Raw genomic sequence first — 27,310 nt, forward strand, 5'->3', positions numbered from 1 at the left:
TTTCTATGCACCTAGTGTCCAAGTTTCCTTGCTGGGACATGAAGCATAATCACCAAGTTCTGCTCTGAGTTATATCTGTAAAAATCCTTTAGTTTAAATGGACATGCATATATCAGAGTAGAACATAACCCAGTAGGATACCTTCCACTTAAATTTACTGTAATTTTCCAAATTTCTTAAAAATTAGCAATATCAATAAAAGAGATAACAAAAGGGATTTTGGAGATTATGCCTACTTCAACAAAAACAGTAAACATTTTAACAATGTTTGTTAACTCCCAAGTAGAAAGTATCCTATGCTACATATCTTAAAGGAAGAAAAAAACAAACAAACAACAAAAAAAAACCCAATAAAAAAGACTGCTGTACTATGGCAAATTAAGGCAGCTATGTAAAAGCACTGCTGAGAGGTACTTACCTCCTCTCTCTACTAAGCACAATCAACTGCAGGGGTTTCTGGATAATCTCTTGGTTTTAGGAAAAACAGATTCTTAGTGCATTAATTTACTGTCATCGTTATTGGCAGAAAATTATTTCAGTCCCTACTGGAGAGAGGGAGGCAGAGATTACCAAGAAAATATCCATATCCCACCATACAAGTTCTTTCTCTTTTTCTTAAACTAATGATATAAGTGATACTTATGAAGTTTGAAGTACTTGAGTGCCTCTTACCTGAAAGGTAACATTTCATGAGTGAAATTATACTTTATGTTCTTTGGGGGTAGATAGTAGATGGCACTTTGGTGCCTGGTGTTATTTACGAGGGGTTCCCCCTTCTCATTGAAGTGAAATATTTGAGTGGGGTTGTTTAAGAAGCAGTTGCACTTGATTAAGAGTTATCAGAGTGATCAGATATGAAGTGGAAATATGTAGATAATAGGTGGAAACTTGATTTCCTTTATAAGAAAAACATGGGGAGCCATGGTGGCTTTAGAGTTGCAAGGTAATTATTGGGAAGATAATCTAAGTGGACAGAAAAGTACCCAAAACATATACTGAGTGTAATTATCTTGTTCCCCTATTATCTGTCTCATAAATGAGGAGTCACTGGAGCACACACAATGTAGACAACCCTGTGGAGACTGCAGAGCTCAGCAGAGGTAAGCCAGGTTTCATAAAGTATCTTTTTATACCACATGGTGGAGGAAACACTAAATAGCTCAGAGAAAAGAAATACAAGCAGAATTTTTCAGGGACAAGTAGACTCCCTTAAGACACTCAAAAGCCTGTCACCACCAGGTGTTTTTTTCTGGCTAGCATTGCAGTATATAATTTCTAACTGGCATAACATGTTATGTGTATTCTTCACAATAAATATTTTGTCCTGAGGTGGTACCCTAGACTCCAAGAAGCTAACTGAACACCAAAGAAAGTACAACAGAGTGGTGAAATCTATTGATACAAAGAATGCTTATTATTGTATTTAATTTATTGTGTTTAATTATGTCAAAATATTTCATGGCACAGTAGTGCTTTCAAATGTTTTTAAGTTTATTAAAGGAAATGAGAGTTCATTATATTTGCATGAAATATTTGAGGATTTGCTAAACATATTCTCAGGATACCTACCTATATAAATACATACGTATACATTCATTATATAGTTTATTTCATATATTGAGAAATAAGCTACAGTTTAACATTTTTCTTAGATTCCTCTGAATCTCACTAAGACAATAGAATTATTTTTCCTAGAAGTTTGTCACAGCCAAGAAAAAGAGAAATATCAGTGGATTTACTTCAACTTCTTTTCTCAAAAAGGGCCCTTTCTGGTGAAAGGCCTTGAGGGGAAGCCATATGAGGAAGACCTGGTCTGTTCAGCCTGGAAAAGAGAAGACTGAGGGGAGTCCTCATCACAGCCTACAACATCCTTCTAAGGAGAAGAGGTAAGGCAGAAACTGATCTGTGGTGGCCAGTGACAGGACCTGAGGGAATGGCTTGAAGTTGTGTCAGGGGAGGTTTAGGTTGGGTCATAGGAACAGGTTCTTCACCCAGAGGGAGGTTGGGCACTGGAACAGGCTCCTCAGGGAAGTGGTCACAGCACCAAGCCTGACAGAATTCAAGAAATATTTGGACAGTGCTCTAAAGCACATGGTGTGACTCTTGGGGATGGTGCTGTGCAGGGCCAGGAGCTGTCTTGATGATCCTTGTGGGTCCCTTCCAACAGGCACTTTGGTCTGAAATGAAACTTCGCTGGGTTTGCCTTTCCTGATACATCATTCTTAAAAACTTGTAAGTAAAAGAATTATTACACTCTTAATAAGCGCAAGTAGACTTCTCAAAGCAATAATAGCACTGGAAAACAATTTGGTTTTGGGTATTTCATTAGAAATTGCACTGAACTTCATCCTTATGAATAACTTGTCTTTAAAATGGGAATCATATTTCAAAACGTAATTGATACAGAGCATAATTTGGCTTGGCTGTGTTCAAAGTACCCTACCTCAATAAGTTAACACGGGAATAACAAAATATTCAGCCAACGCAAAAAAGTCTCAAATTTCAAGAGAGGTATCTTTTAGCGATGCAATGTTCACCTCCTCCCCCCAGGTGATATTTTCTGAAAAAGCAAAACAGACTAAAAGGGATTAAAAAGCTAGAGTCCATTGCCAAAGCTATAATTCTTTCTTCCCACTGGACTGTGATGGTGCTGCTATGAAAGGTGTTGATTACACAAAGGTATCAGCACTTGTGCAGTCCCTCAGACAGATCTTTCAACTCCTTTATGTCACAACTATCAACAGATGTTCCTCAAAATGATTCAGGGAATAAACCTAGAAAATGCATTTACATTTTTCCTGTTCACATAACCATGAAAACAAAGTATGTAAAACAAGAAGTAGCATTCTAAGTTTAACTTAATTTTTATTTGATTGTACATGAAAAATATCCTGAGAGAAATAGACTGGGCATGTGGAGTTTCTTTTCCCAAAAGGTCAAGCAGTCTTTGAATGGAAACAGTGCAGAAACAGTCTCATATGACTTTCAAGAAGGTTTGGTAAGTAGTTTTTTTTCTGCAGTTGATCTAAACCAGGTATGGCACCAGCATATGGTATGTTTTTCCCCAGAAGCTTTCAATAGCTTTTCATAGTAGGACTGTGCAGAACATGAAGTAAAACATTAGCAGTGCAAAAAGCCTCTATTAAATCTGTAAACTTTTCTGTGATGCATTTATTCTTCTCACAGAAAATCATTCACCATTTCTTGTACTTAAGTTGTCTTTCCTACTGTAGATTCAACTGCTTGCATCTTCCTCTTACATGAATATCTCTCACAATGTTTGTCACAGCTTGCTTGTTGTTTGAAATCAATGGTACCATTACTGCAGCACAAAAAAAGAAAAGAAAAAAGTAACATCACTTTCATGAAATGTCCTCTCTGCCTTTTCACTTCTCTGCCTAAAATTTGTAGATGACACTTTGTTCACATCTGCTGAAGTAATTTTTTACCACTTTTTCAGCTCGGCTGCATTTTCCCACCTTCCCTCATTCAAACATCATTGGCTGGTTTGCCTTCCACAGATAAAGCTTCCAACAGCTAAATTCCTCTGTCACCAGCTGAGAAGCCTGCTGATTTGATTTTTCATGAACACATGGCACATACTCATTTGTATTGAGTGCAAATTAAATACATTCTTATACACACTGGTAAGACTTCAGTTTTAATTCAGAAAGACTGTCACTATCAGTGTAAGATTAAAGCTTTATATATAAATACTTCTCCCTAAGAAACACAGGATTTGGCTTTACCTCTTCAACTAGTATATTAACAATTAACAATTATCCAAGTGTTGTCATGCCTTACCCAAATATGTTTTTTCTTTTAAGCACTCACAATTTGAACTTTGAAATGTCAATTTCTTTTAGGCATACATTTTTTAAAAAATTTCAAATCGAGCAAAAAAATAAAATATCTTAAGGGATATCAGCAATGTTACACTTAATGTTAGTTAATAATCTTGATTTCCTAATTTTACCAAGCTTCCTCCAGTTTCAGAACTGCTCTAGGAGGTGGTTTTACAGCCCTTTTGCATATCTCACCTTGAACTAGAAGTGACTAGCAGTCACTTTAATCTCATTTTCTAAATGAGATCCAAATCACAGCCCCACACCAGACACTATGAAGAAAATTAGCTCCATCACAGCCAAAACCAGCACAGGGAGACCTAAGCTTGCTAAGGTAATTTATTAGGTGAGTGAACAGTTTGAAGTTGTTAAGGAGGAATGTAGGGCTGTGTTTTGGAATTGATTTGAAAACGTTGATAATTCAGAGATGTTTTTGTTTTTGCTGAGCAGGGTTTATCCAGAGCCAAAACCTTTTCTGCTTTTCGTGCTGCCACACTGGTGAGAAGACTGGGGGTGCACAAGGAGTTAGGAGAGAGCACAGATGGGACAGCTGACCACAGCTCAACAAAGGGATATTCCAGGCCAGATGATATGTTTTCTCCCTTCATGAAGACATTTAAAACAAAGGTTTTCAACATTCCCTGATTCTTCTGTAAATTTTTGTGCAAAAGCATCTTGATGGCCGCCCACTTCATGATATCATCTACTATAGTCTAGATCAAAACATTTCTTCCTAACTACTTAGAGGGACATCTGATGTGGAAATATTGGCATGGCAATCTTACATGGCAGACCATGTAAACATTACAATGTCAAACATATCAGAAGGGCTAAGAATTACTATTGTTCCTCTTTAAAAAGGAAATAAGAGTAAGAACTCAATATGTACCTTCACAGTTTCAAAAGACTTTGCAGTCCTTGGTTTCACTTTCTTTGGCTAAGAACGTTGAGTTATTTTTATTTCTTGAGGCTTTCCGGTTTCTTACATAGGTGAGAATTTACTGCTGTACATCAACCAAAATGTTTTTCATTAGACATATTAGACTGCTTATTTTAAAATAGAAGCTTTCATAATTTTCTTTTAAAATATGGGTCTAAGGCTTCTACATAGGTCATCATTTGTTTTAGTCACACTTGCTAAGATTCAGTGTTGTAGAATCATTTTTTAATCTTTCTCCCTGAGATTTCTTTATTGGCAAGTCACAATAAACTGTAAAATTTGCTACATTTACCACGAACAGCTTGTGAAACATGTCAATTTTCTCTATAATTTTCACAGGGCTTTAATTATGAATCAATGTGATGTTATGAATAGGGGTATTCATAGTTAATGCTTTCAACATGCAGTAAGCAATATTTTTATTAGTTAAACATTGCTCATATCCACAGGCACTACATTGTGGATTGCTTCTTTTGTGAATACCCAGGCATATGCATTTTACTCAATCTGATGGTCAGACTAAAAAGGAAATGATGCATTTTCCTTGGAATTTTACATTGCAAATAAGGATGAATTTTCTAACTGGAGAGTTGCAATTCCCTTGGGACAGTTTGTGACTGACATTATATTTTATCTGCACATTGCAACAACACACTTATCAAACGGAAAAGAAGAAGAAAAATTACAAGAGATTTGATCTTCTTTACAGCTTCTAATAGTAAAATACACTGTATGATTAATGAACCTGTCAACTGTAATGGGAAGAATATGTAACACGTAACTGTGCATTACTTGTTTGTGATTTTTATCTTTTATAAATGCAACCATGTGTAGGATGATAAGATTAACTCTTTGTGCTTTTAAGTGAATATTATATGCAAGAATAATACAACCTCTGCTGTTTCTTGTCTTTCTGTCAGTTCTCGGTCTTAAGAACTGGAGCTTTCCCTAATTCCAAAACAACTATATTATTATTTCATTTGGCATGTCCACACATCTACTGCTGGATATATTATTCAGAGGGATGAAAGACAAAAGAGCCCACACAGCCTACCTGTCTCTTTCCATTTAGCTTCTTATGCTTTGTACCCTGCAGCTTTTTTATGTCAAACAAAAAGATTTTAATAATTTCTTCAGGATTTCTATAGGGCCTACAAGGGGAGAGCTCTGGATGCACACTGCAATCTGCCTGGAATTGAGGCAGCATGATATGAGGGATATATTCCCTACAGTTCTACATTATTTTTGAGATTCCAACTATGTAATTTTGTATCCTTATGTTTTATACTCCAGGAATAACATCAAGAAAAAAAAAATCTTTCATGTCCCACTAACTCAAAACCTGAAGAATCCCAATATTGTTTAAGTGTATTGCAGAGGTATGGCCTTGAGATGGGAAACAAATCAAGGATTTCTGGTATTTTTCTCACCAGGTATCAGGAGGGAAAAGGAAGGGCAGGGATTTTACAGCTAAGACTCAGAAACTTCATCATATGATGGTAGTCAAATATCTCTAAGGAGGACACTAAAAAAAAAAATGTTTATAAAATTTCCAAGTCAGAACATCATCTTTAAATGTAAAAAGTAAGAGGAAGTTATTTATTGCCCTTAACTACATTTTTTTTTTCTTGACTCTCAACTATCTCATTGTCTTTAACGGCCTTGGCTAACTTGTACCAATGAAAGCAATACACATATGTTCCAGATGTACAGAAATTCTGAACTAGGAATATGGGAAGCATTTGGAATTGTATACAAATCTCAGTCTGTCACTTTGTTGTTCACAAAAAAAAAAAAATTAAAAAAATTACTTGATCTGAAAAAAAGTAACTTAAATATGTTTTAATGCATTTAAAGATGGGGACAAAGTGTAAGAATATAGTCCATTTGCAATTTAAGAAAATAATCCATTTCATTTAGCATTTGAGAATTTGAAGTTTTACATTTCAAAAAAGTTCAAAACTGAAGTACATTTCGAAGTCAGACCTGGGCACAGAGAAAAGCATTTGGTGTGGTGTGAAAATTGGGAAAATAACCTGCTATTTAGTTGAATGTTAATATGAAAATAATTTGTCACAATATACATAATTTTTTGTAAGGCAGTAATTATTTTAATATCACTCCATCAATTTAGCCTAATAACATTAACAGTGCAGTTTGATAATATCAACTATATAAAAAATATTTAATATCAGTTCTTATTTCTGTGCTGTCTTTACACTGGGATATTGTGGAAAAAAAATCCTGTGAAATGAATTACATGTTTGAGGTCCAGTAATACCTGTAGAGAGGAAAGATGAAAGTTGTCATCAGTACCATGATATCTCCATCTTATATCTTAAGGAAACCTTCTGTAGTGCAAACTAATTACACTATTTTTTTATAGCTATCCCAGCTCTCTGAATTCAGGCAAAATGTTAAACAGAAGTGAATCGTCAAATACAATTTTTACTGGATCTCCTTTCACACACTTTTGCATCTCCAGTGAGATTTTAAAGTCCTTTAGAAGTCAAAGAAAAACACAAGCAAATCAGATTAATTTGTTAATAGAAAATTAACCCCATGAATAGTGTAGATTGTACTATCCAGGGCCATTTTACCCAAGCAAGACGTTAAATATGAAAAGATACCAAATAAAACTTCAACAAGAGAAAAGGTATGAGGACAGAATGGGCAAATAGGAGACTAAAACCTGAAAAGTTAAGGTTAAGTAAATGCACTGAAGTTCTATACTTAGACTACTAGAACTATGAAAAAAAATCCCCAGACAACTATTAGAGATGTAGAAATATTCCACATGGGAGAAAATGTGTTCAGTAAAATAAAGTACTCCTCTTGCAAAGGGAATGAAAGGGTGTTGCACACGAGATAAACTAATGTCTACAGTCATTAGAACACATACAGCAATCATTGCTGCTGTCATTATTCTTACATAATCCATCCAAAACTAAGTGTTGAAAGGATAAGTTGACAAGAAACACAGATGTTGAGGACGTACCATGTCAAGCCTGTATAATTTTCTTCTGTGAGAGAAAAATTGCTCTTTTTGTTGGTGGAAAGTAATAGATCTAAATTAGTCTGGTATTAGTAAAGCTTTTAGAACTGTCTAAACAATGCATTAATAAACACACAAGAGAAAAGATAACCCAGATTAAAAGACTACAAGACAGAAAGTAATAAAAATTGGACTCAATAAATTAAACTAGGAGGACAGACCAATGATAATTCAGCAATCTCATTGCATATTAGAAAAGAAAATTTATAAAATATTAACCCACCAACTGAGAATTATAAGAGAAGTAGAAAAGTACAGCATAAAGAAAAGTTGAAAGAAAAATTATTAATTAGCCTGAAAAGTGACATCTATTTTAATAAATTTAAAGACAGTGATCAACTTTCTATGTATCCAGTGAGAGTAGTAGAAATAATCATCTCAATTTGTAACATGAGACATTTGTGGCAGCTATTAGGAGATGTAAAAAAAATGTTCCATCTAGTGTTAAAATAGTTGACCAGCCTCTAGCAGTGAAACACAGATTTTAAGACACCCTCTGTTTTTAAAAAATAGCTTCAGTAAGTGTCTGTCATTAATGGTCTAGGTTTGCATCCCCAGCCTAGCAGGAGGAGAAAGAACAAGATTTCTTCAAGGTAACTTCCATACATAGTTTTTTACATTCTCTCTAACTCCAGATTTATCAATACCAAAAGAATGGGCATACACCCTCTCTTGGTAATGTCTCTTATGAATTAGGAGAGTCTTGGACAGCCTTGAATAATGACCACCCTGGGGTACCTGTACACCAAAGAGGGCAAAGGAGCTTAATTCTTTCCAGAAAAAATAATGGCAATGTAAAATTGTAATTGACTTCTACCAGTCTGCTTTTATGCTCACTTCTTAATTCAGATCAAATTTTGAAGGGCTCATCCAGTTTTTCATGCAGGAAGCTTCATTTTCATGCCATTCCAAGCCCATGCAATGGCCTCTGAATAGTACCAAACTGAATCAGCTGCAAAGGTGTTACATCGAACAGAAATATTCAAGAGGAGTCCCCATTGACTAAAATAAGGTGCAAATATCTGAATCTATGCCCCACAGTCTGGGTCAAAAGGCAGCAGCTCCACAGACCGATCTCAGCCTCCTCTTCTTTCAGCAGCACATACTGACACTGGTTGCCTTCACAGGATATTAACCTTGACAAGATATCACTGACATGATTTGTCTGCTGCAAATGTCCTGTAGCCAAACTGTCCTCTTCTGTGCAAATGCTTACTGAAGGAAATGTCTTAAACTCTAGACTAAGTGCTGATGTAGCACTTAGAGGCTGCAGAAATCAGACATTTACCAAGTTGTCTGAGTCGGTAAGCAGCAGTTTATTTTTAGTGCCTTCAGAAGTGGCGTGAAATGCCTTCCCTGGTTAACATCCCTGCTCTGACTATACGAGCAGTCAGTTAATATGTTAACATATTACACTTGCCAAAATAAAACCCCTAAACCGCACCCACTGACATTAATGATAGGCTGTGGAAAGGTTATTAATAATCTGAGTTCAAGTTTTGCTACCAACTGTCAAATAAAGTGTTATGCTACTGAATTCATAATACAACACTGGAGTGAGGGAATTCTCTACATTTAAAGGATTTATTGTTATAAGTATATTAGTTTTCCATTGTGTATTTTATGTCAAACAGCAAAAAGTTCTATTCTCATTTGTACCATTATTTACTGTTCTATCTATTATTCCTGGAAGTAAAAAAAAAAGGACTATGAATAACATCTAATTAATCTTTTGCCTTTAACGCTTCAATATGTAAGGATTTTTTTTTCCCACTGTCCTCAATTAACATGAGCATTTTTCAAGCAGTAGCATGTTTAGACATATTTTCTTTTTTTGCTATGTGTGTTCATAACAGTCTGACCCTTTACTCCCAAATAAAGCTGGCTGCAATTTTGGGTGGGTTTTTTGTTTGTTTGTTTTATTCATGGTGGTGGTGGTGGGTTTTTTTAATGAATGGTATCTAGCTAGAAAATGTGCTTTTACACAAAATGAAGAATTAGTGAAATGCACCAGTTACCGAACATCTAGTTGAGAAATTCTGCAATGGGTTACTTGGCTTCTTAGCTTGGTCACTGATACATGAATTTGAATTTTCCATCTGCACCACCAGTCCCCAAATATTAGCTTGTTCTGAAGCTGATAGTTACTTCTTGTCCAGTACTCCTCCATTCTGGAGATCACTGACCAAAGTGATTGTCATTACAGTCCAGGAGTCACTATGGCACTAAAAGCTGGACTTCATAGTTTGGTTTTCCACATACCAACTCTTACATCTTTGGGATTAAGCACTTGTACAACCACTACTCTGCTTGGAACTGTTTATCCTTTTGACTATCTGACAGTGCCAGTAAATGGTTTTATTTCTAGTTAGCAAAAAGGCTTAAGTATTCTTATGATCTTCTATACTCCTCTGGAAATAAAGCATGATGTTTAGAGAAAGAACAAGACATTTTTCCAGTAAGAGGAAGCTTACAGCAAGTATTTTAAGACTCTTTTTGCTACATCAGAAAATTTCTTACTGTATTTTTTCTTGTTTTAGAGAAGTTATAGTTAATTCATTGAGTAAAAGCATCCTCTTTGTTTTTCTCTGCAATTTACAGCTTTTGACTCTGAGAAACTCCTTTGAGTCGATAACAGCAGACCTTTGTTGCAACTCTAGATACTGAGGTTATTCCAAAACATTTTTCTTCATAACTACCTGATTCCAACACTGTCGTGGGTTTGTTTCTTACACAAAACAAAACCAAGTTCCCTACCGCATCGCCACAGCACCTGGGGACCTGTCAGCTAAAAGAAATCTGTGGAGGTGTTTGTAAATCAGAAAAAAAATTAACAAAACATTAACTAGAACAATGAGGATCCAAAATACTTCAGTTTTACAAAATCTATCACTACTAAATCACTTTCAGTAGCGCAGGACAGATGCAGGAGAAATTTCTACAGGGAAATGTCAAGCTTGGAATTGCAGAGGACAATCATCATTTAAAAGTCTGCCACAACATTCTTCACTACTGCACCAGAGACATGGTTAGTACTTGTGGATATTGGCAATTGCTATGTGCAATTACTCATATTACTTTATAAAGTGCTCTGTGACTGAACTGTAGTGATTCTGACAGTGTTTTTGTGTCCCTTGGCTGTTTCAGTGTCTTCTTGTGTAACCCCATGGTGTTGTTTTTGGACCAAGCTCTATAACTGCAAAATGCAGAAATGTTCATCTACTTAAGGTGACTCTGATGAGTTTGTTTAACTTTCAACACATCCCTTTGAATACAAAACTCAGGTCTCAGACCTGAATACTCATCCACAGCTGAAATACATTTATTTACTCTCTTGATGATGGTCAAGGCTGCAAACTAAAACATAGGAGTTATTTAATAATTTTTAAAGCCACTTTTAACCCCTCATTGTCATCTTATTTTGAGATTTATAAGAACACAGGATAGAGCATATGCAACTTTGTAACATTTGTGAGCAGAGCACTGGCATTAAAAGGCCAAAAATCATACCATTGGTAATAAATAAACATATTGTTAATATAGAACAAGTATTGCTTTCACACCTTTGAAAGGTTATAAACATAAAATGTGGATTTAAACAAATGGGCAATAAAACACGTCTGAAAAAAATGCATATATAGGCCACATATATTGCATATAATGAAGAGATGAGAGCATTCTGGCGGATGAAAACGTCCAGGTGTTTCCTAATTCTCTAAGTGGGCATTTTCTGAGCTTAAGAATTTCACACTTGACAGATGCAACTTCCTGAACCTTCTGGTAGCACTGTAGATATACTAGGGAACCCCAAGTGGCAACACTGGCTTTTTTTTCTCTGCACTCCGTGCAGGGTCTTTCAGGTCAGCTGCCTGCTAAGTGCCTCCTCCAGACAGCCTACCAGGTCCAATGTTGTGTACACACAAAATGCAAAAGCTATCTGGGGGTGGAAAACACTGTAAAATTCTAAAGGATTATTATAGTTTTGGAGACACCAACTATGAGTGCCAGGCTTTTGGTATGAAAAAATTATTAGTTTCATGGCACTGCCTGCTGACAATTGATACCTCATTGAAACAGTATTATCATAATTTTTTGCTGTGCTATGAAGATGCACTTTTCTGGAGATTTGATGTTCCAAGAGTGGGTCTCTTTGTAAACCTTATTAAGTGAAAATAAGGATCATCACTGATATACAGTCTACCTAGTAGAAGCTCTTGAAAGCATCAAGCTCTTCTTTACTCCACCAAGGCTGCTATTCTTTCCTCCTAATATAAATAGACTATTTACAGAAAAAAAAATCTCTATTTTTTTTGGACTGCAGTTCTACTGCCACAGCAACAAGACATACATTTTACACTTAAATTAAGGTTTATTTCACTCCCAAATTTGCCCCTCAGGAGCACAGACATCAGGAAATCAACTGGAGAGTAATTTTACTGTACTCTCAGCTTAGACTGATAAGCTAATATAAGACTAATATATCATCCCTAGTAAAACATAAACAGAGCCCCTACTCTCTTACCATTGCCTGTGAAGCCAAGATGAGCATGAATTCCAGATTTGATACTTTGGAACATTATTTCACCTACTTTCTTTCCACCTTTGTCACCTTCTCCTTTGCTTGTATGGATCCATGTCCTCTCCTCCATGCAGTTGTTTCCTTTGGTTGGTTTGTTTTTTCCTGCAGGGGTGGGTTGTGGGTCAGAATTAACTTAGTTTTTTCAGTCATAAAGATGTAATGTTGCCAAATCTGTGCTTGGGAATATTGAAAATTCTCAGATTCTGCAGGAATATAGAAAGCAGAGGGCAGCACTTTTATGATTATCACCTTCATCTCATCCTAGCAATAGGTCAAACCCAGAAAACTGTTGCCTGAGTACATTGAAAATAAATTCCTTTATATTACTGCACACTGTTAATTTAAATAGAAACAGTGGCAGAATAATAAAACTTAATGCCACACCCTCTTCATTTCTGAAAGTCTTACACATGGCAGCTGCATTAGAAAATCAGGGAGTATGAAGTAAGATATCTGCCCTTTGTAATGTATACGCCTTTTAAAGAAAGGTGTGATTATATTCTGAATAGGTCATTCTCTGCACCTGGCATTTCTTCTCTTTTTCCTATGACCTTTTACTAAACAAGTGGGGTATTTGCAATCTTTTTGGAACTGTCCATCCATTTGAGGCAGTGAATATGAGAGGCACAGTTTGACTATATCAGAATTATTGCAGTGGGTTATTGCAAGGGCAGAAACCACCTACTGTGGGTGGAAATGTTTCTTCCATAACAGCATGTCTCCAATTCAGGTTTAACTTTACTTTGTCTTCTGTTTGTTCATCCACATTTCTAAAGATTTAAATAAATGTGCAGTCACATTTGTTCATGGAAAGTAACAAATGAATAAAACTGCACTGGACAGATTTGAGTTTCACAATGTATGCTGAAACAGATGTCTTCTTTTCAATGGCTCTGGAAAGAATTATTAATATGGACCTTCCTTGGTTATGAAAGAGACAATTAGGAGCTTTAATCCAATCTCTAATAGTTCAAAAATGTTATTTTTTATTAGATTTCAGCAGCAAAGAATACCATTTAGATAGATCACCAGAGTAATAAGCAACATGATGCTTGGTTCCACCCCATCTGTGATATTTTAAAAATACAGTCTACTGGTGCCAAACTTCAGATTTCCCATGGGAACATTTATAAGAATACAAAGCTCAATAGGCAGCACTGATGCTGTATTAAGGATTTGTGTCGTTTCCACTACAGAATAAACATGTTCTATAAAGGGGCATGTAGGATTTTATTAGTAGAGAACTGAAGTTTGACTTACATGAAGGATTTGATTCTGTTCAGTACAGCACAGAGCTATTCCATTTTCAGAATTTTTTCTGCTGTACCAAGACAAAGGCATGGTGAATATTTAAATCTTTTGTTAATGAACCAGATTTTAACCCATGGAGAAATAGTTTTAAATATGGTTTATAATCTGTTCAATGAATATGATAGCTTTAGCTTGGTCCCTACTGGATACTTTTCCATATTTCAAAACTGACTCTGCTTCCCAAATTTGGCACAGTAGCAATTTTTGGTGATACAAAGCCAAGAACTGAAATTCTAGGGTGTTGGAGATTGGGTTTACGGACTATTGGAGAAGCTGTGAAGAGGAGAATATACAAGGTCTGTCACAGCCATCTGTCCCCACCCAAACAATTTAAGGAGCAGAAATGCTAAGTAATTTGCTCAAAATGAGCAGGCCTATTCAGGCTGCCATAGAGGGATTCCAGTACTAATCCTGATCTGAGAATGTGCACTCATATAATCCAGTGTAGGACCACACTAAAGCATCATTATACCAGATACACAAGGTTTCATGCTCATTCTCTCATCAATAGGTCCAAATGCTTAAACAGTTAGCTCTTCATGGACATGTATCAAATAGCTACAGTTAAGCCAAGGTTAGGGTGAGTTGGGGTTCAAGAGTTATATTGAAATTGTAATTCTCAAAGCCACAGACCTAACTGCCAGCAGAGCAAAACACTTCTTGAATTTCTGTGTCTCCTTTGGATCAACAAGTATTAAAAAATCCTACAGTTCAGTCAGTGCCAAATACAATGTATGGACAAAATACAGTGTGTGGACAAATCCCAAGAAATCTTCATTTCTAGAATAAGTTCTGCTCCTGATGGGAAACATCCCATTTTTATGTTCTCTGGAACAAATGTCTTGCTCACAAGACTAGGATGCAATGACGAGGGTTTGACAGAGAAGAGATTACAGCCACTTGGTTGAATCACAGTGACAAAAAATGTGCCTTAACTAAATGCTAGCTCTTAACACCTGGCTGGCTCCTGCTCTCATCCTAGTTTCTTGCCTCCTGAATGCAAGGAAATAAATCTCTTGTTTTCCTGAAAGATGAATCTATCACAACTACAGACAATGATCCATACATAACACTCATTTGACCACAGATCATGAGCAAGGGCCCCCATCAGATGGGTTCCATGTTCAGAATATCAGACATTAATGATTTTGGTTGACTGGTAAATGGGTGGTCTGAGACTGGGGCTGTGGTTAGTTTTCAGAAGACTCTCCAGTCTTCTGAAAAAGATCTGGGTTTTAAAGATCTGGGTCTGCCATTAGGTTCTTAAAAGACCAAAAGCTTGAATGCAGGTAAGAATCACTTGACAAAAAGCTTTATTGGTGAGAGCCTTGATAGATGTGGCTTTAGCCTGTTAAGTAATTACATTAAGTGAGGGGTTTTGGCAATTTGGGCAGAAAAATTGACTTCATAGTTTGACTCTTTTAATAGAGGTACAAATATTTCTGATGAGAACTGAGGAAATTATATTCCTACAATACCTGCAGCAGGGAGGATTTTCTAAATCAAAGCAGAATTTGATTAGGATGCCCAAAATAGTTGAAGTCCTTGTTTTTTCTAGGTTTTTCTAGGTCTCTTGTGGCCTAGGAAGAGGGCTGAACTTAGTAAGGCTAAATAGCATCTACAACAGAGCAAGCATCATGCAGTATAAGACTAAGAGTAGGCTGGGGGTCAGGCAGGTGCCAAATAGCTCTGAAACGTGTCACTGGATCTTGAAAACACAGTATATTTAAGATGATCATTCTTACCAGAAAATGAGGATCATTAATTCTAAGAGGTATATAGATCACAGGAATACACTTTTACTTAGGACCAGTTGATAACAGGGTGAGTGCTTGGGGACATCAAGTGAGAAGAACTATATTTATTGATAGAAATTGATGTGAACTACGTGGAAATTCACGCAGAAGGAATTGCTTACAAAGAGGTTTATAATTGTCCTAGATCAATGATAATGCACCTTTGACATAACACTCAATTTGGTATCACAAGTGGCCACAACTTACCACAGCTGGCGAGAACTGCCCCTCTCCTTTACTCCTTGTAATGATTTGTCAGTGCTACCTCCACATACGTGCACAAAGAAATGTGGTGGTATTTACCATACCTTAGTGGAACAGAAACAACAGCATATTATATCATGTAATCTAGAAAAACATCCCCATGGGTTAGATTGTGTCTGCCCTTCCCTTCTGAAAGGATATTAGGTTATATCTTTCACCCTCAAAGGCTGTACTTCATTTATGTTGCAATAAAATTATATAAGGTTAAGAAAAGTAATCTGTCATTATGCACCATTATGGAGATAAAATAACTTCTCACATGTGTCTGACCTGTTATATTAAACAAGTTTCCATTTTGAAATCCCATATTTGCAAACTTTTTTTCTCAATGCACAGTAGAAAACTGGCTGTATGTGCTGGGCTCATAAAGCAATTTTCTGTGTACTTAGGATAACTGTATTGTAAGTCTGGCTGCCTGTTGCTTCTCTTCTTGCTTCTATTTAGTCTACAGCCAGATTTACTGTTTTTCTTCACATGAAAATTACAGTGCTTTTTGTGCACTGCTGAATGTATAATGTCCTACAGGTTGGCAGACACAGTAAAAGCATTTGCCTGGAACAGGTCTAAAAAATCAGCTGGAGGTATTTGTAACAGGGAAGAGCTTAAAGGCCATGGTCAGAACCATGGTGGGTTTGGCTCTCTGCAACTCTGCCTGTATCCCACACTGAACACACATGGAGCCAAATTCTCTCTCCTAAATCCCATTTAAATATTTGTGTAAAATATTAAACACAGGAGAAGTACTAGAGTTGGAGAGTACTATTTTGGCTTCAAAAATATGAAATTTTTGTCTGGACTTGTCTACGGCAATGTTCATCAGTTCTCCTGACCCTACCATTCACTTGCCAAAGTTCACAAATGTAGAAGAGCCAGGTAATGTATTTAAAACATCTCAAAAGTCAAGAAGAGAGAGGGAACTACTACCACTATAAGTCTCAGGCCACCCTGTACAGGGGAAAATTGTTCTGCACAGACACCTCTACCCAGAGAGGTTCTGCATCCCAAGCATATTTTACAGTCTAAGTCTGAGAACTGCACTTGGATTGGGCCACATGCACTTCACAAAAAAACACAGCTACTGGGGCGGAGTAGTGTACAACAGTGCTTGCTAGGAAAAAGGAAACTGGAGGTCAGAGTGAAACTATTTTTCTTTTAAATCTCATTTTAGCAGGGGTCTGGCTCCCCTGAGGATGGTGAATTATGGTGACTGTGTGCATAGATGAACAAAAATCACATTGAGAAACACACAGAAGTCACTTGTAACTGCCAGGTCCCATTTAAAATTAAACACATGCAGTGAATCACTAAAATTAGATTAAGATTTTGCTCTTTTCTCCATTTCAAACCATACACACAGTATATGGTTTAGGAATAGGGAGTATAAGCAGTTTCTTTTATGCATTTTGCAGGTTCTAAATGGTTCCAAGAAGAAAATTTATTTATATTGGAATACTAGATGAGCTCCTGCTGAAGTTTATATATATAATCTGCTAGTGAAATATTAATTATATGTATATACATAAATGTTTTTATACATATATAAACCTTCATGGATTTCTGTCTAAAATTTTTGCAGAAGAGTACCTTACACCCACCACTTTATACCAAACCTTTAATGTGAAGGCAAATTCATTACTTTCAAAAGTAAAGTAAGCCTTACGAACATCTTTTCAACAGTTGAAAGCTGCTTCTTGAAAAAATCTGGACTATGTAACTAATTTTTCTCCTAATCTCCATTTACCCTTGACTGATGCTTGACTCAGAAGGAAGTTGTGAGTGTTCGGTGTTCCAGGAAAGAGCAACTGACTTTTGTATCAAGAAAACAAAATTGAATGAACTATTTGGAAACATCTGAATGCTTTCAAAGTGTCAGTCTGGAGGAAAATACACATATATATTATAGAATGAGTGTTGTGTTTATTTCAATACTAAGCACACATTTTGAATGACCTTAATAATCTGCCAGTGATGTAAGTTCTTAGGAGTGGTCCTCTTTTTCAGTCAGGCTACTCAAGCTTTTCAAAACAGGCCCAGTAAAGCGAACAAAGCAGAAGAGGTAGTAAAGGATATCCTTGAAACCTATGTTGAAGCGACTTCTGGAATAGAATGAACCTAAAGACATGTTTGAGGTCTTTAGAGAGAAAGAGGGCTTATATCACACCATGCAATCATGAAATGATAGTAAAAGGGTAGAGATATGCAAAGAGAGATAAATTTCTGCATTATTTATATTAATGTAATAACTATATTAGTGTTTTAGAAGTATTGAACATCTGCATGTTTCAGACTGTCAGCCCATGAGTTTCATTTCTAAGCATGTAATTGCATTTCTTACTTAATGCCCGTCACCTCATAAAAATCCCATGTGTTTATGAATTTAAAAAAGAAAGTAATACACTGAAAGGAAGAAGAAATATGCTAAATTCCATAATGAGCCTCATGTATTTTCTAAAATAAAACAAAAGCTTTACAGTAAAGTGCAAGGAAAAGAAGGTGAATATAGTGGAGAACCTACAGGTGTTCCCAATGTGAAGAGCTGTGCAGGGCCAGGAATGATAATGAGATCACCAGACAGATCTCCAGTGATGAGGCAGGTCCAAAGTGGAGCCACACTGGCAGTAGATCCTCGGTTCAGAGGTCTGTGGCCAGGCAGAGACATGGCTACAGCACAGCTGAGGTTGTATCATGGTCTGGGGCCAGAGTTAAAATGCATTTAAAATGCAGTTCCTGAGGAAAGCAGGGGACTGCCTGAGGAGGTTTTTGAAGGCTGTTTCCCATGCCAGGCACAAGTCCGGGAGTGGGAGCTGGTTCTCACACTGTCAAGCCAGAACTCCTGCCTGCAGAAGAGGCTGCTGAGCTTGTGGGGTACTCAAGTTTCTTCCTGGATACATAAGAATGGTTTGGTGTCAAGGGATGGGATTCACCTAATTACCCCAGAGGCCTCATCTAATCAAAAGGAAATGCCAGTGACTGGATGAGTGAGTCAGAAATCTTGCAGAGTAGGCATCTCAGAAAATCTGAACTAAGCCTGGTGTATAAAATTGAGACCCATAGCAAGCCCCACATCTTGTTTTCCTGGAAAGACTCATTTATGTGACTTCATAGCATGGTGGCAGTGGTGCAATCTCTCTCATATCAAATCTGCAGTGCAAGCTTATGTTCCTTACTTCATCTGCTTAAAATATACACTATATCCCAATGGTGCCTTTACTGCTGGGTTAGCAGTACGTTCCCTCTGCAGTCTAACTGGATTCTCGGATCCTGAAATTCCTCAGGAAACTCCTCAATTTTGGTTGGAAAATCTTCCATTTGGACTGAAGAGGGATAGTAGACTATTTTTTCACCTCTGCTGCCTTCCTGAGGGCCCAGGAAATAGCATAAGGTTTGAATTCCCGCAGGACAACTCTCTAAGGGAGGGGCAAGGATAAATAAACTCTGTCATCTCCCTTTCTAAAGCAAGGATTGGAAGCACAAAGCAGTTGTGTAAAACGTGGTCACCACTGACCCAGTGGATTCCCTTCAAGCATAAATCAGTCACAAAACTTTTAGGCTTTTATTTCATTGTAAGAAGAGTAAAAAAGAAACCTCTTCATGTTACAAACACTCCTAGGAAAAAAGCCACAAAAATGTTTGGTAATTAATGATTCATGATAAAGCAAATCTAATAAATGTGTGAGTGCATGGAAAATAAACTAGGACATTGAAGGAAAGGCTTTGGTAGGCCACTTAAAATGAAAGACTGCAGTTCTGAATGCAGGAGCTCACTGGAGACCACCTGAGATGGGCAAAACTACTGCTGTCAAAAGAGCAGAACGAAAGGAGTCAGGCACAGCTGGTAGAAATACACAGTAAAATTTCTTGAGGATAATTTTTAATTATATTATGATGGTCACAAGAGAGAGGCTGAACTCATGTCCTGATGGAAATTGATTACCCTCCACAAGGTGTCCCTAAGAGAGCCTCCAAACAGAGCCAATTTCAAAAGACAGTCTGGCTTCTAGTCATAGCAGGTTAGTAATGTCCTGTCCTTCTAGCAGTGTAAAAGCCAATCTAATCAGGTGTGAAGCATTTGATGTATGGAAAAATTAACCAGCATCCAGAGAGAGAACCTGGCACAAGTTGAAGAAACCTGGCAGCTGAGACAATAGACCTGGCAAAATCTACAGAAGTTTCATTCCAGTTTTGTTGAAGGTAGCTCTTTTCTGCTTTCTATTCTACATAGCCTTTCTTTCATTTTCATTCTAGACTGTAAATCCAAATAAGTAAGCAAGCTATTCTGCTATGTGCCAAGACACCATTCTGCAGAAAAGCACAAAAAGAACTTTACATTTATTTATCTCTAAACTCTTTGTTTCTAAACATGGCTCTAAAATTAATTTTATAACCATCTTTCTATGGAATGCAAAAAATATGAGTTAGAATATCTGAGGATATATTAATAACAAAGTAAAAGCAAAGTAAAGTCTTACTAAATTCAGTAAATATTCGCACAAGCCAATGGAAAATAATGTTAATTTTTAATAAAGCACTTAGCTAAAATCCGTGTCCTGCATATTGGGGAATTGCTGAGGAAGTCAGGCAACTCTTTCATATTATTATTTGTCTATCCAAAGAATATGTGCTATATTGTGTTTCAAAACAAAACCAAAACAAAGTACCCACACTTCAGATTTATCTAGTGTTTTATCCAAAGACACTCCCTTTTAGACCTTTTTGAAGAGCACTCCTTTCTGTCTGTCCTTGGATTTCTTCCACCTTCTTCCTTGAAAGGTCTGGCTTTTTTTTTGTTTTTTTGGTTTTTTTTTCCTCTGTACACAATACTTCTTCAGAAAAAGAAAAGAAATTACACCCATATATCTCATCCCAAACTCTCTTCATTCATTTCACCATCCTGAGTATGGCCAGAATTTTGGGAAAGGCTTCATGTTGTGTTGTCTACTTCTCACTCCCTTCAAAAAATTAATTGCATTTTTCCTGACTGACTAGTGGCACTGCCATAGCTTGGCTGTACTGGGATTTTCATATAACTCCTAAAATAAGAAGATAAATCTAGAAAAAATAACTCTTTCTTCATTGCAAAGCTTACCTCTTACCATTGCAAAGGTGCTCAGTGATAAGTAGTTTAGTTTTATAAACACACAAATGAACATCCACAGTGTAGACCAGCTTGACTGGTATCCATGTATTTTCCTCCTAAAACAATGTGGCAACCTACACTGGTAATGAACATCTTTAGCAGGATGATTAGTGCATCATTTTCCACACTCTGCTCCAGAAGAAACCAATGTCCTTTCTACAAAAGCAATAATATAAACTCCAAACCTAATTTTCTCAGGTACTGCTATCAGCAAAAGAGAATTGTATTGTACTGTATTGATCCTACACTGGCAGTAATTACAGTATCTGGCACAGTTGGTCCCACACATGGTAGGTGTGCATCCACGTGTGCACCTCATCATCTTCTGCTACAGAGCAAGTGTGCTGGTGGATTTACTTACATGTGTTGAGGACACAGAGCAAGGGTCTTGTCCCTGGGGTACATGTATGCCGCTATCATTGGACACTTGTAGTATAAGAATGCCACAGCGTGGATCCATCATGGAGCAAAAGTGCACAGGAGCAGGTAAATATGCGAAAAATGCTGAGAAATCAGAATATATTGCAATCTCTGAATTTTTGCTATTCATATGTTAGGAGAAGGTTTTGGCAGGACAGTTAAAAGCATGATGATATCACAACATGATTTTGACTAATAAACAGTAATAAGAAACACTTCCAAAACTACTGTGAAACAATTTTAATGAAGTTGTGTGAGCAGCTGCCTCTGACCCTCTGCCATATTGGCACATGAATACTTAAGGATGTGTGCACCTACTCACAAGCTAGGGACGGCTGATATCTGAAAGCAAGCTTGTCCAAATCACTACCAGGCAGAAGCTGGCAAATTCTGTACTGACAAGGAAACTGTCAATACTGAGATAACAGAAGCTTGAAGAAAATTGTTGATATTATTTAATTTTTAATTCTGAATTTAGCTCACTTTTTCCAAATTAAAAAAACCAAATTATGAAGTAAGCAACCATTCCATTGCCCACCTCCCCCCCCAGCCCCCACCCCCACCCCCCCACAATTGCTGGGGTTAGGTTCAAGGCAGAAAATAAGAATTATTTACTTTTCCTTCAATGAAAAAAAAAGTCATGGGCATGAAGATGTGTGATGTTACAATGGGGTAAAATGATGCTGTGCTGTTTCATCATTAGACTGTGTGCTTGAAATTATTTGGAGAAACATTTTAAGTTTATAGGTTTTCAATGGCATCATGGAATCACAGACTGGGATTGAAAGGGTAAGGATGATAATCATACAAATGACCTAGTTCCAACCCCCTCATCCTGGACAGGGAGACTTTTCACTAGACCAGGTTGCTCAAAGTCCCTTCCAACTTGGCCTTGAAAACTTCAAAGCATTTCCCCTTAATATCTAATCTAAACCTGTGCTCTGTCACTTTAAAGCCATTGGCCCTTGTCCTGTCATTACATGTCCTTGTAAAAAGTCCCTCTCCAGCTTTTCTGTAGCCCCTTTATGTACTGGAAAGTCCTCTAAGGCTTTTCTAGGATAAACAACTCAAATCCTCTCATCCTGTCTTCCTTGTAGATATGCTCCATCCTTTGTGGCCTCCTCTGGACTTTGTCCAACAGATTCATGTCCTTCTTGTGTTGGGGAATCCCAGAAGTGATGGCAGTACTCCAGCTGGAGTCCGAAGAGGAATAGAGGGGGACAATCCTTTTCTTCTGTTTTTTCTGCTGATTCTAGTATATAGATCTGTGGTGGAAACTTCATTCAAGTCACAGAATATTTTTGTGATTCTTTCATTTCCTTCTGTGTGGATTGCTATTGCTTTATATTATAGCCAATAGATACATTTACATTGTAGGCAATATATATGTCCTACCAAAGGTATAGTAATTTCTTCCACAGAACAGGAAAAAATTCCTCCCTGAGTTCTTTATCTTGACAAAAGGTTTCATTTTGTATACCTCTGTTTGATCCCTGTACAACAACAACTCAGATACTACCCAATCAAGTATGGTAGACATAATCAATTTAAGAGACTGAGACCTGCTGCATTTGGGGGCACTGTGTATCAGGACAATGAGCCTCACTGTGTTGTTCCACTGGTTATATTTTAGTTATTTTAGGCTTGAGATTCTCCTTGAAATATTACATAAGCTGGAGAACCTTGGGCAGGTCAGGCAGCAGTTTCTAAGGCCTTCAATTATACAGACAGTCTGTGAATGAACAACTGAGAAAAGATGGCTATAGAAACAGTGGTAGGGAGTCAGCAAGAATCTCTGAAATCCTGAATCTGACCTGTAGAAAAATCCTGAGATTTGACAGGAAGGGGAACAGACATTTTGTGGTGAAAAGAAATAGGGTATTGAACAAGCACAGGGAGGTTGTGGACAATAATGCCTTCCCTGTTGCTTGGGCTCCATATCCTGGACAATGCAATGAAATACAGTTTTTGTGCTACCAACAGAAAGTGCCAAGAGGCCCTGAAGGGACCTTTTCACTTGATACCACCACTGGGATTTATAAGTCAATCCCTCATCCCACCTGCACAAGCAAACCCAAATTCCATGCACAGATAAGCCCAATTTTAAAGAGCTTGTGGATGACAGGTACAATCCAAGGAAGAGTCCAAAAGAAGCATGAAAGTAAGTCATAACTAAACAAAACTTCCCTTTTTTCAAATTTCAACTTGGAATACACTTTTTAAACTTGTATTTGCCTTGCTTAACAATTTCTCTTCCTGCATCGTCCTTTCTATTCCTTCTCCTAAGACCAGCTGGGAATCCAGAGCATAGCTCAACAAAAGACAGTAAAATTAGATCATACTTAAGCTTGGTGTGAAAATAATTTAAAACTCTATGGACATCTATGGCAGTATTTAATTAAAATAAATTTTACTTTATTACTCATTACAATATCTATAAAACATTTAGCAACAATAAGGTTGTGATACCTTCACAACTGCACTTATCTGGAGATTATTATTAGGTGCACGCCAAACTTCCCAACAAGGGAGAGAGGTGTCAGTAAATACCTTACATGTAAGAGGTAAAAAGAATCAAATGCAAAGATATGGTATTATGTTTTGTTCTGTTGTACTTAAATCTTTTGGGTAATCAGTTTTTGGGTGAAAACTTGCATTTGAAACTCCACTTTCAGAACATTGGAAGTGTCACTGAGGTAAAATTAAATGTTACAGCTCCATGGAGGCCTAAATGTGTGAGTGTGTATAAAGAAAACTGAGTATTGCTAAGTCCTTGATGAGGAGGACTGCTGAATAGCACATCCACTCCCCACTGCATTGGGTGTTGGGTACAGCTACATCAGCAGGGCATGGAAAGAAGTAGGTGCTGCTTCCTTTTTTTATTTTTCAGATGGTTTAGATTTGAAGATGTCCTCTATGCATATTACAAGCTCAATCTTTTTTCCAGATAGACACAGTTTCTTCAGACACTTGCAGAGGCCCAGAACAGACCTGGATCAATTCAGAACTCCCATTTTTGCCACACTCCTGCAACAAGGGTACACCAGGGTGGGCCAAAGACGGGCATGCAGCCCCACAGAGCTAAGGAATTATGTGTAAGGAAGCTTGGGCTTACGTTGGGTTTATGCTCTTCAGCCTCCTGCTGTGTGAGCTCCAGAGTGATTTTCAAGGGCTGCTTCATGGGAATTGTGTTGTCATGGCTGGAGTCAAGGTATGCAGCACTCATCTGTTTGAAGAAACAATGAGTGAGAACTCTCTAGTAGATGAAGCTCTTGAGGGAGTTTCTTTTGACATTTCCTAAGCTTTTTAGAACTGAGAAATCAGCCTTAATTGGAATTTAAAGACATAATATGGTAGGAATGACTGATGACATTTGATAGTTGAACCTGAATCAAATTTGCAAAACAAGTCATTTATAGGAAATATTTCAAAACAAGGCACTTCAATATGTTTAAATATTTTCTACTAACCTCTCAGCTCTTTAGATCATTATTCATAATTCATAAATAATAGCATAATGCCCACTAAAATACACATGAAAAAAAAGTGCTTTTCCATGGAGTTTCAAAAGCTAATGTATTTTTACATCTAGGTATATTCCTAGAGTAAATCAAATGTTGCAACATGCCCTTTAGTTTAATTGTATGCATAAACATACAGATCAAAAGAGGAAACAGCATTTACTCATTATCTTTATCATGACAGCTGTAGGCAAAAAAATCACACAGTCTAAAGCTAGTCTTACTTTCTTGATCCTTATTAGTTTCATTTCCCTTGTCAAAACTAACTTTTAAACTACAAAAAAGTAACTCTAGTAGTAATAACTATAGTCTTTTTAAAAAACTATTTTTGTTTTAAGCCAGCTAGTCAATTTGTGACAGGTAGTGTTAACACAGAAAACTCAGAAATAGCCACCCTAATAGAGTACAGTCATCATCTACAGTTTATATCAGACTACATCTGACAAAACTCACTTTCAAAAGGCTTAAACAATCATTACAACCCCGATGAGGTACTGACAAAAAGGTAAATAAAAACACCAAAAAACATTTCCACTGTGGATTACTTCATAAATTCTGTCAGTCCACTCTGTATTGTATGTTCTTCAGAGATTATGACTGATCCATGACATTTCTGAGACAGCCCATTGCAGTTTCAGTATTATGGCTTTAAATGTAATATCGGACATCACCATGAGAAAAGAATACCCCCAGGAGTCGAGGACAGAAGGTAATACAGTGGCTCTTTCAGTGGTGTGGGAGACATGGCAAACTGCTGCATAGCTGAACAGTTCCCCTTTGTTCTCTGTTCAGCTATGGATCCGATTTCTCTGAATTGGGCTTATTACAATAAATACAGATGCACAACATGATTATTTATGGGAAGAAAACAGACAAAAGAGGTTGAGTTGCTGGTACCTAAAACCTCATTTTCTGAGCTTCTCCCCTTGAGGCCCTTTTCATTTGTTGCACCATTGTATTCTCATTGTTGCTCAATGATACAAGCCTAAGCTGTTCATCAATTTACCCACTCCCCCAATCTCTTTCTCTCTCATGTGTGCTTCCTCTCTCTTCCCATGTTAATAGTTCCCCTGAAATCCTATCACTTTGCTGGAGGATTGATGTAAGTCTCCAGCAATTAACATAATTACAAGCCTGATTATCTTCTAATTGCATTATGAGTATTTGGTTATTCACTACACAAATTAGAGAAAATTAAAGAGGAGCAAGATCCTGTGGTGTGGGCAGTATGCTTTCTAAACTGTTATGATCATCTGAATGCTGGGAGATAACAAGAAGGTGAATACGTTTTATATTCCTATTGGCTCACAGCTCCTCATGTCATTGTGTAATTTCTTTTTCTTCTTTCAAATGCATTTTGTGTCACTGAAAGATGCAGTCCTACTTCATTTGTTTCGGCGAGTTTACTGACAACATACAGTAAACTACAGTAAATGCCATATTTTTCTATATAGTTTTGGCAGAGTAAAATGTTAGAAATTCAAACAAAAGGCACTCAGATGATAGGCTTCTCTACAATCAAGAAACATCAATAATTTAAATACATAATTAAGGGACACTCTCTGTGGTGACAGAAGAACAAAAAAATAAAAACCATCAAGAACTGTACATTCTTGCCTGTCTCTTCTTGAGTTTTTGAAGTTATTGAATTATTAGTTAAATAGTTAAATAATTATTAGTTAAATAATCAGGGATAATTTCAAATAGTGAGCAATTGCTAGAGGGCAGTTTTAAGCCTGAGAAAGACTTTGATGCAGCATAACCAATATAGGACAAAAGTCACTTTATTGTCAGCAAGGCCAGCAATGAAAAGGTGTGCTTGAAATGAACAGAACTGAAATTCATTTCAAGAGAAAATTAAGTAACTGGATATATTTTAAAATTTTATTTTGAAAAGAAAATAATTGGAGTTTGACCAAAACATGGAGAGAAAGAACTTATGACAGGGAAAGGGAGCAGACTTACACAAAACATTGTTGCTTTTGCTGTTGGGGTTGTAGATTGTGAATGCTGCTGGAAAAACAGCTGCCTCATGCAGGACTAACCACCTTGTTATACACAAAAAAAACCCCAGTTAGGTAGGAGGTGGGGGGTCCTTTCAAATTAAACCAGTTGAACTCCCCCTGAGCAGTGTTGTGAGCATTGTGTGCTGATTTCCACCCTAAGTAACTGCCAACTCTTCTTGTATTTTGGGATAACTCAGTACCTGTCTGGTTATGAGTCAAATCCTGCTAATGTTCTTCATCTTACAGATGTGCTGTTAATAGAAATTAACTTGGCAATGCTAAAAACTGGCGTCCTTGAATGAATCTACAGGATACAGCAATGATCTAATATCAGTGAATATAACTTTCTCTTCTGTACCAAGGGACCTGTAGTACCCTCTTGGTCCCAAATTAGGAGCTAATGAACATAACTTTCTAAACCAAGCAAAATGTATAC

At 37.0% G+C, this 27,310-nt stretch overlaps 1 long non-coding RNA gene across 1 annotated transcript in view; it reads right to left on the minus strand.

Moving 5' to 3' along the window:
- Positions 1-3,190: 3,190 nt before the first annotated feature.
- The window catches only part of LOC148185055 (uncharacterized), a 53,439-nt gene continuing 29,319 nt past the window's right edge, over positions 3,191-27,310 (minus strand). The window contains exon 3 of the long non-coding RNA XR_015774424.1: positions 3,191-3,322. This is a non-coding gene — a long non-coding RNA (uncharacterized LOC148185055). The remainder of the gene's footprint in view (positions 3,323-27,310) is intronic.

Source organism: Pseudopodoces humilis, chromosome 1 (assembly GCF_049639895.1).
Source record: "Pseudopodoces humilis isolate 2021_Gansu_Grassland_sample_001 chromosome 1, ASM4963989v1, whole genome shotgun sequence".
Lineage (NCBI taxonomy): Eukaryota > Metazoa > Chordata > Aves > Passeriformes > Paridae > Pseudopodoces > Pseudopodoces humilis.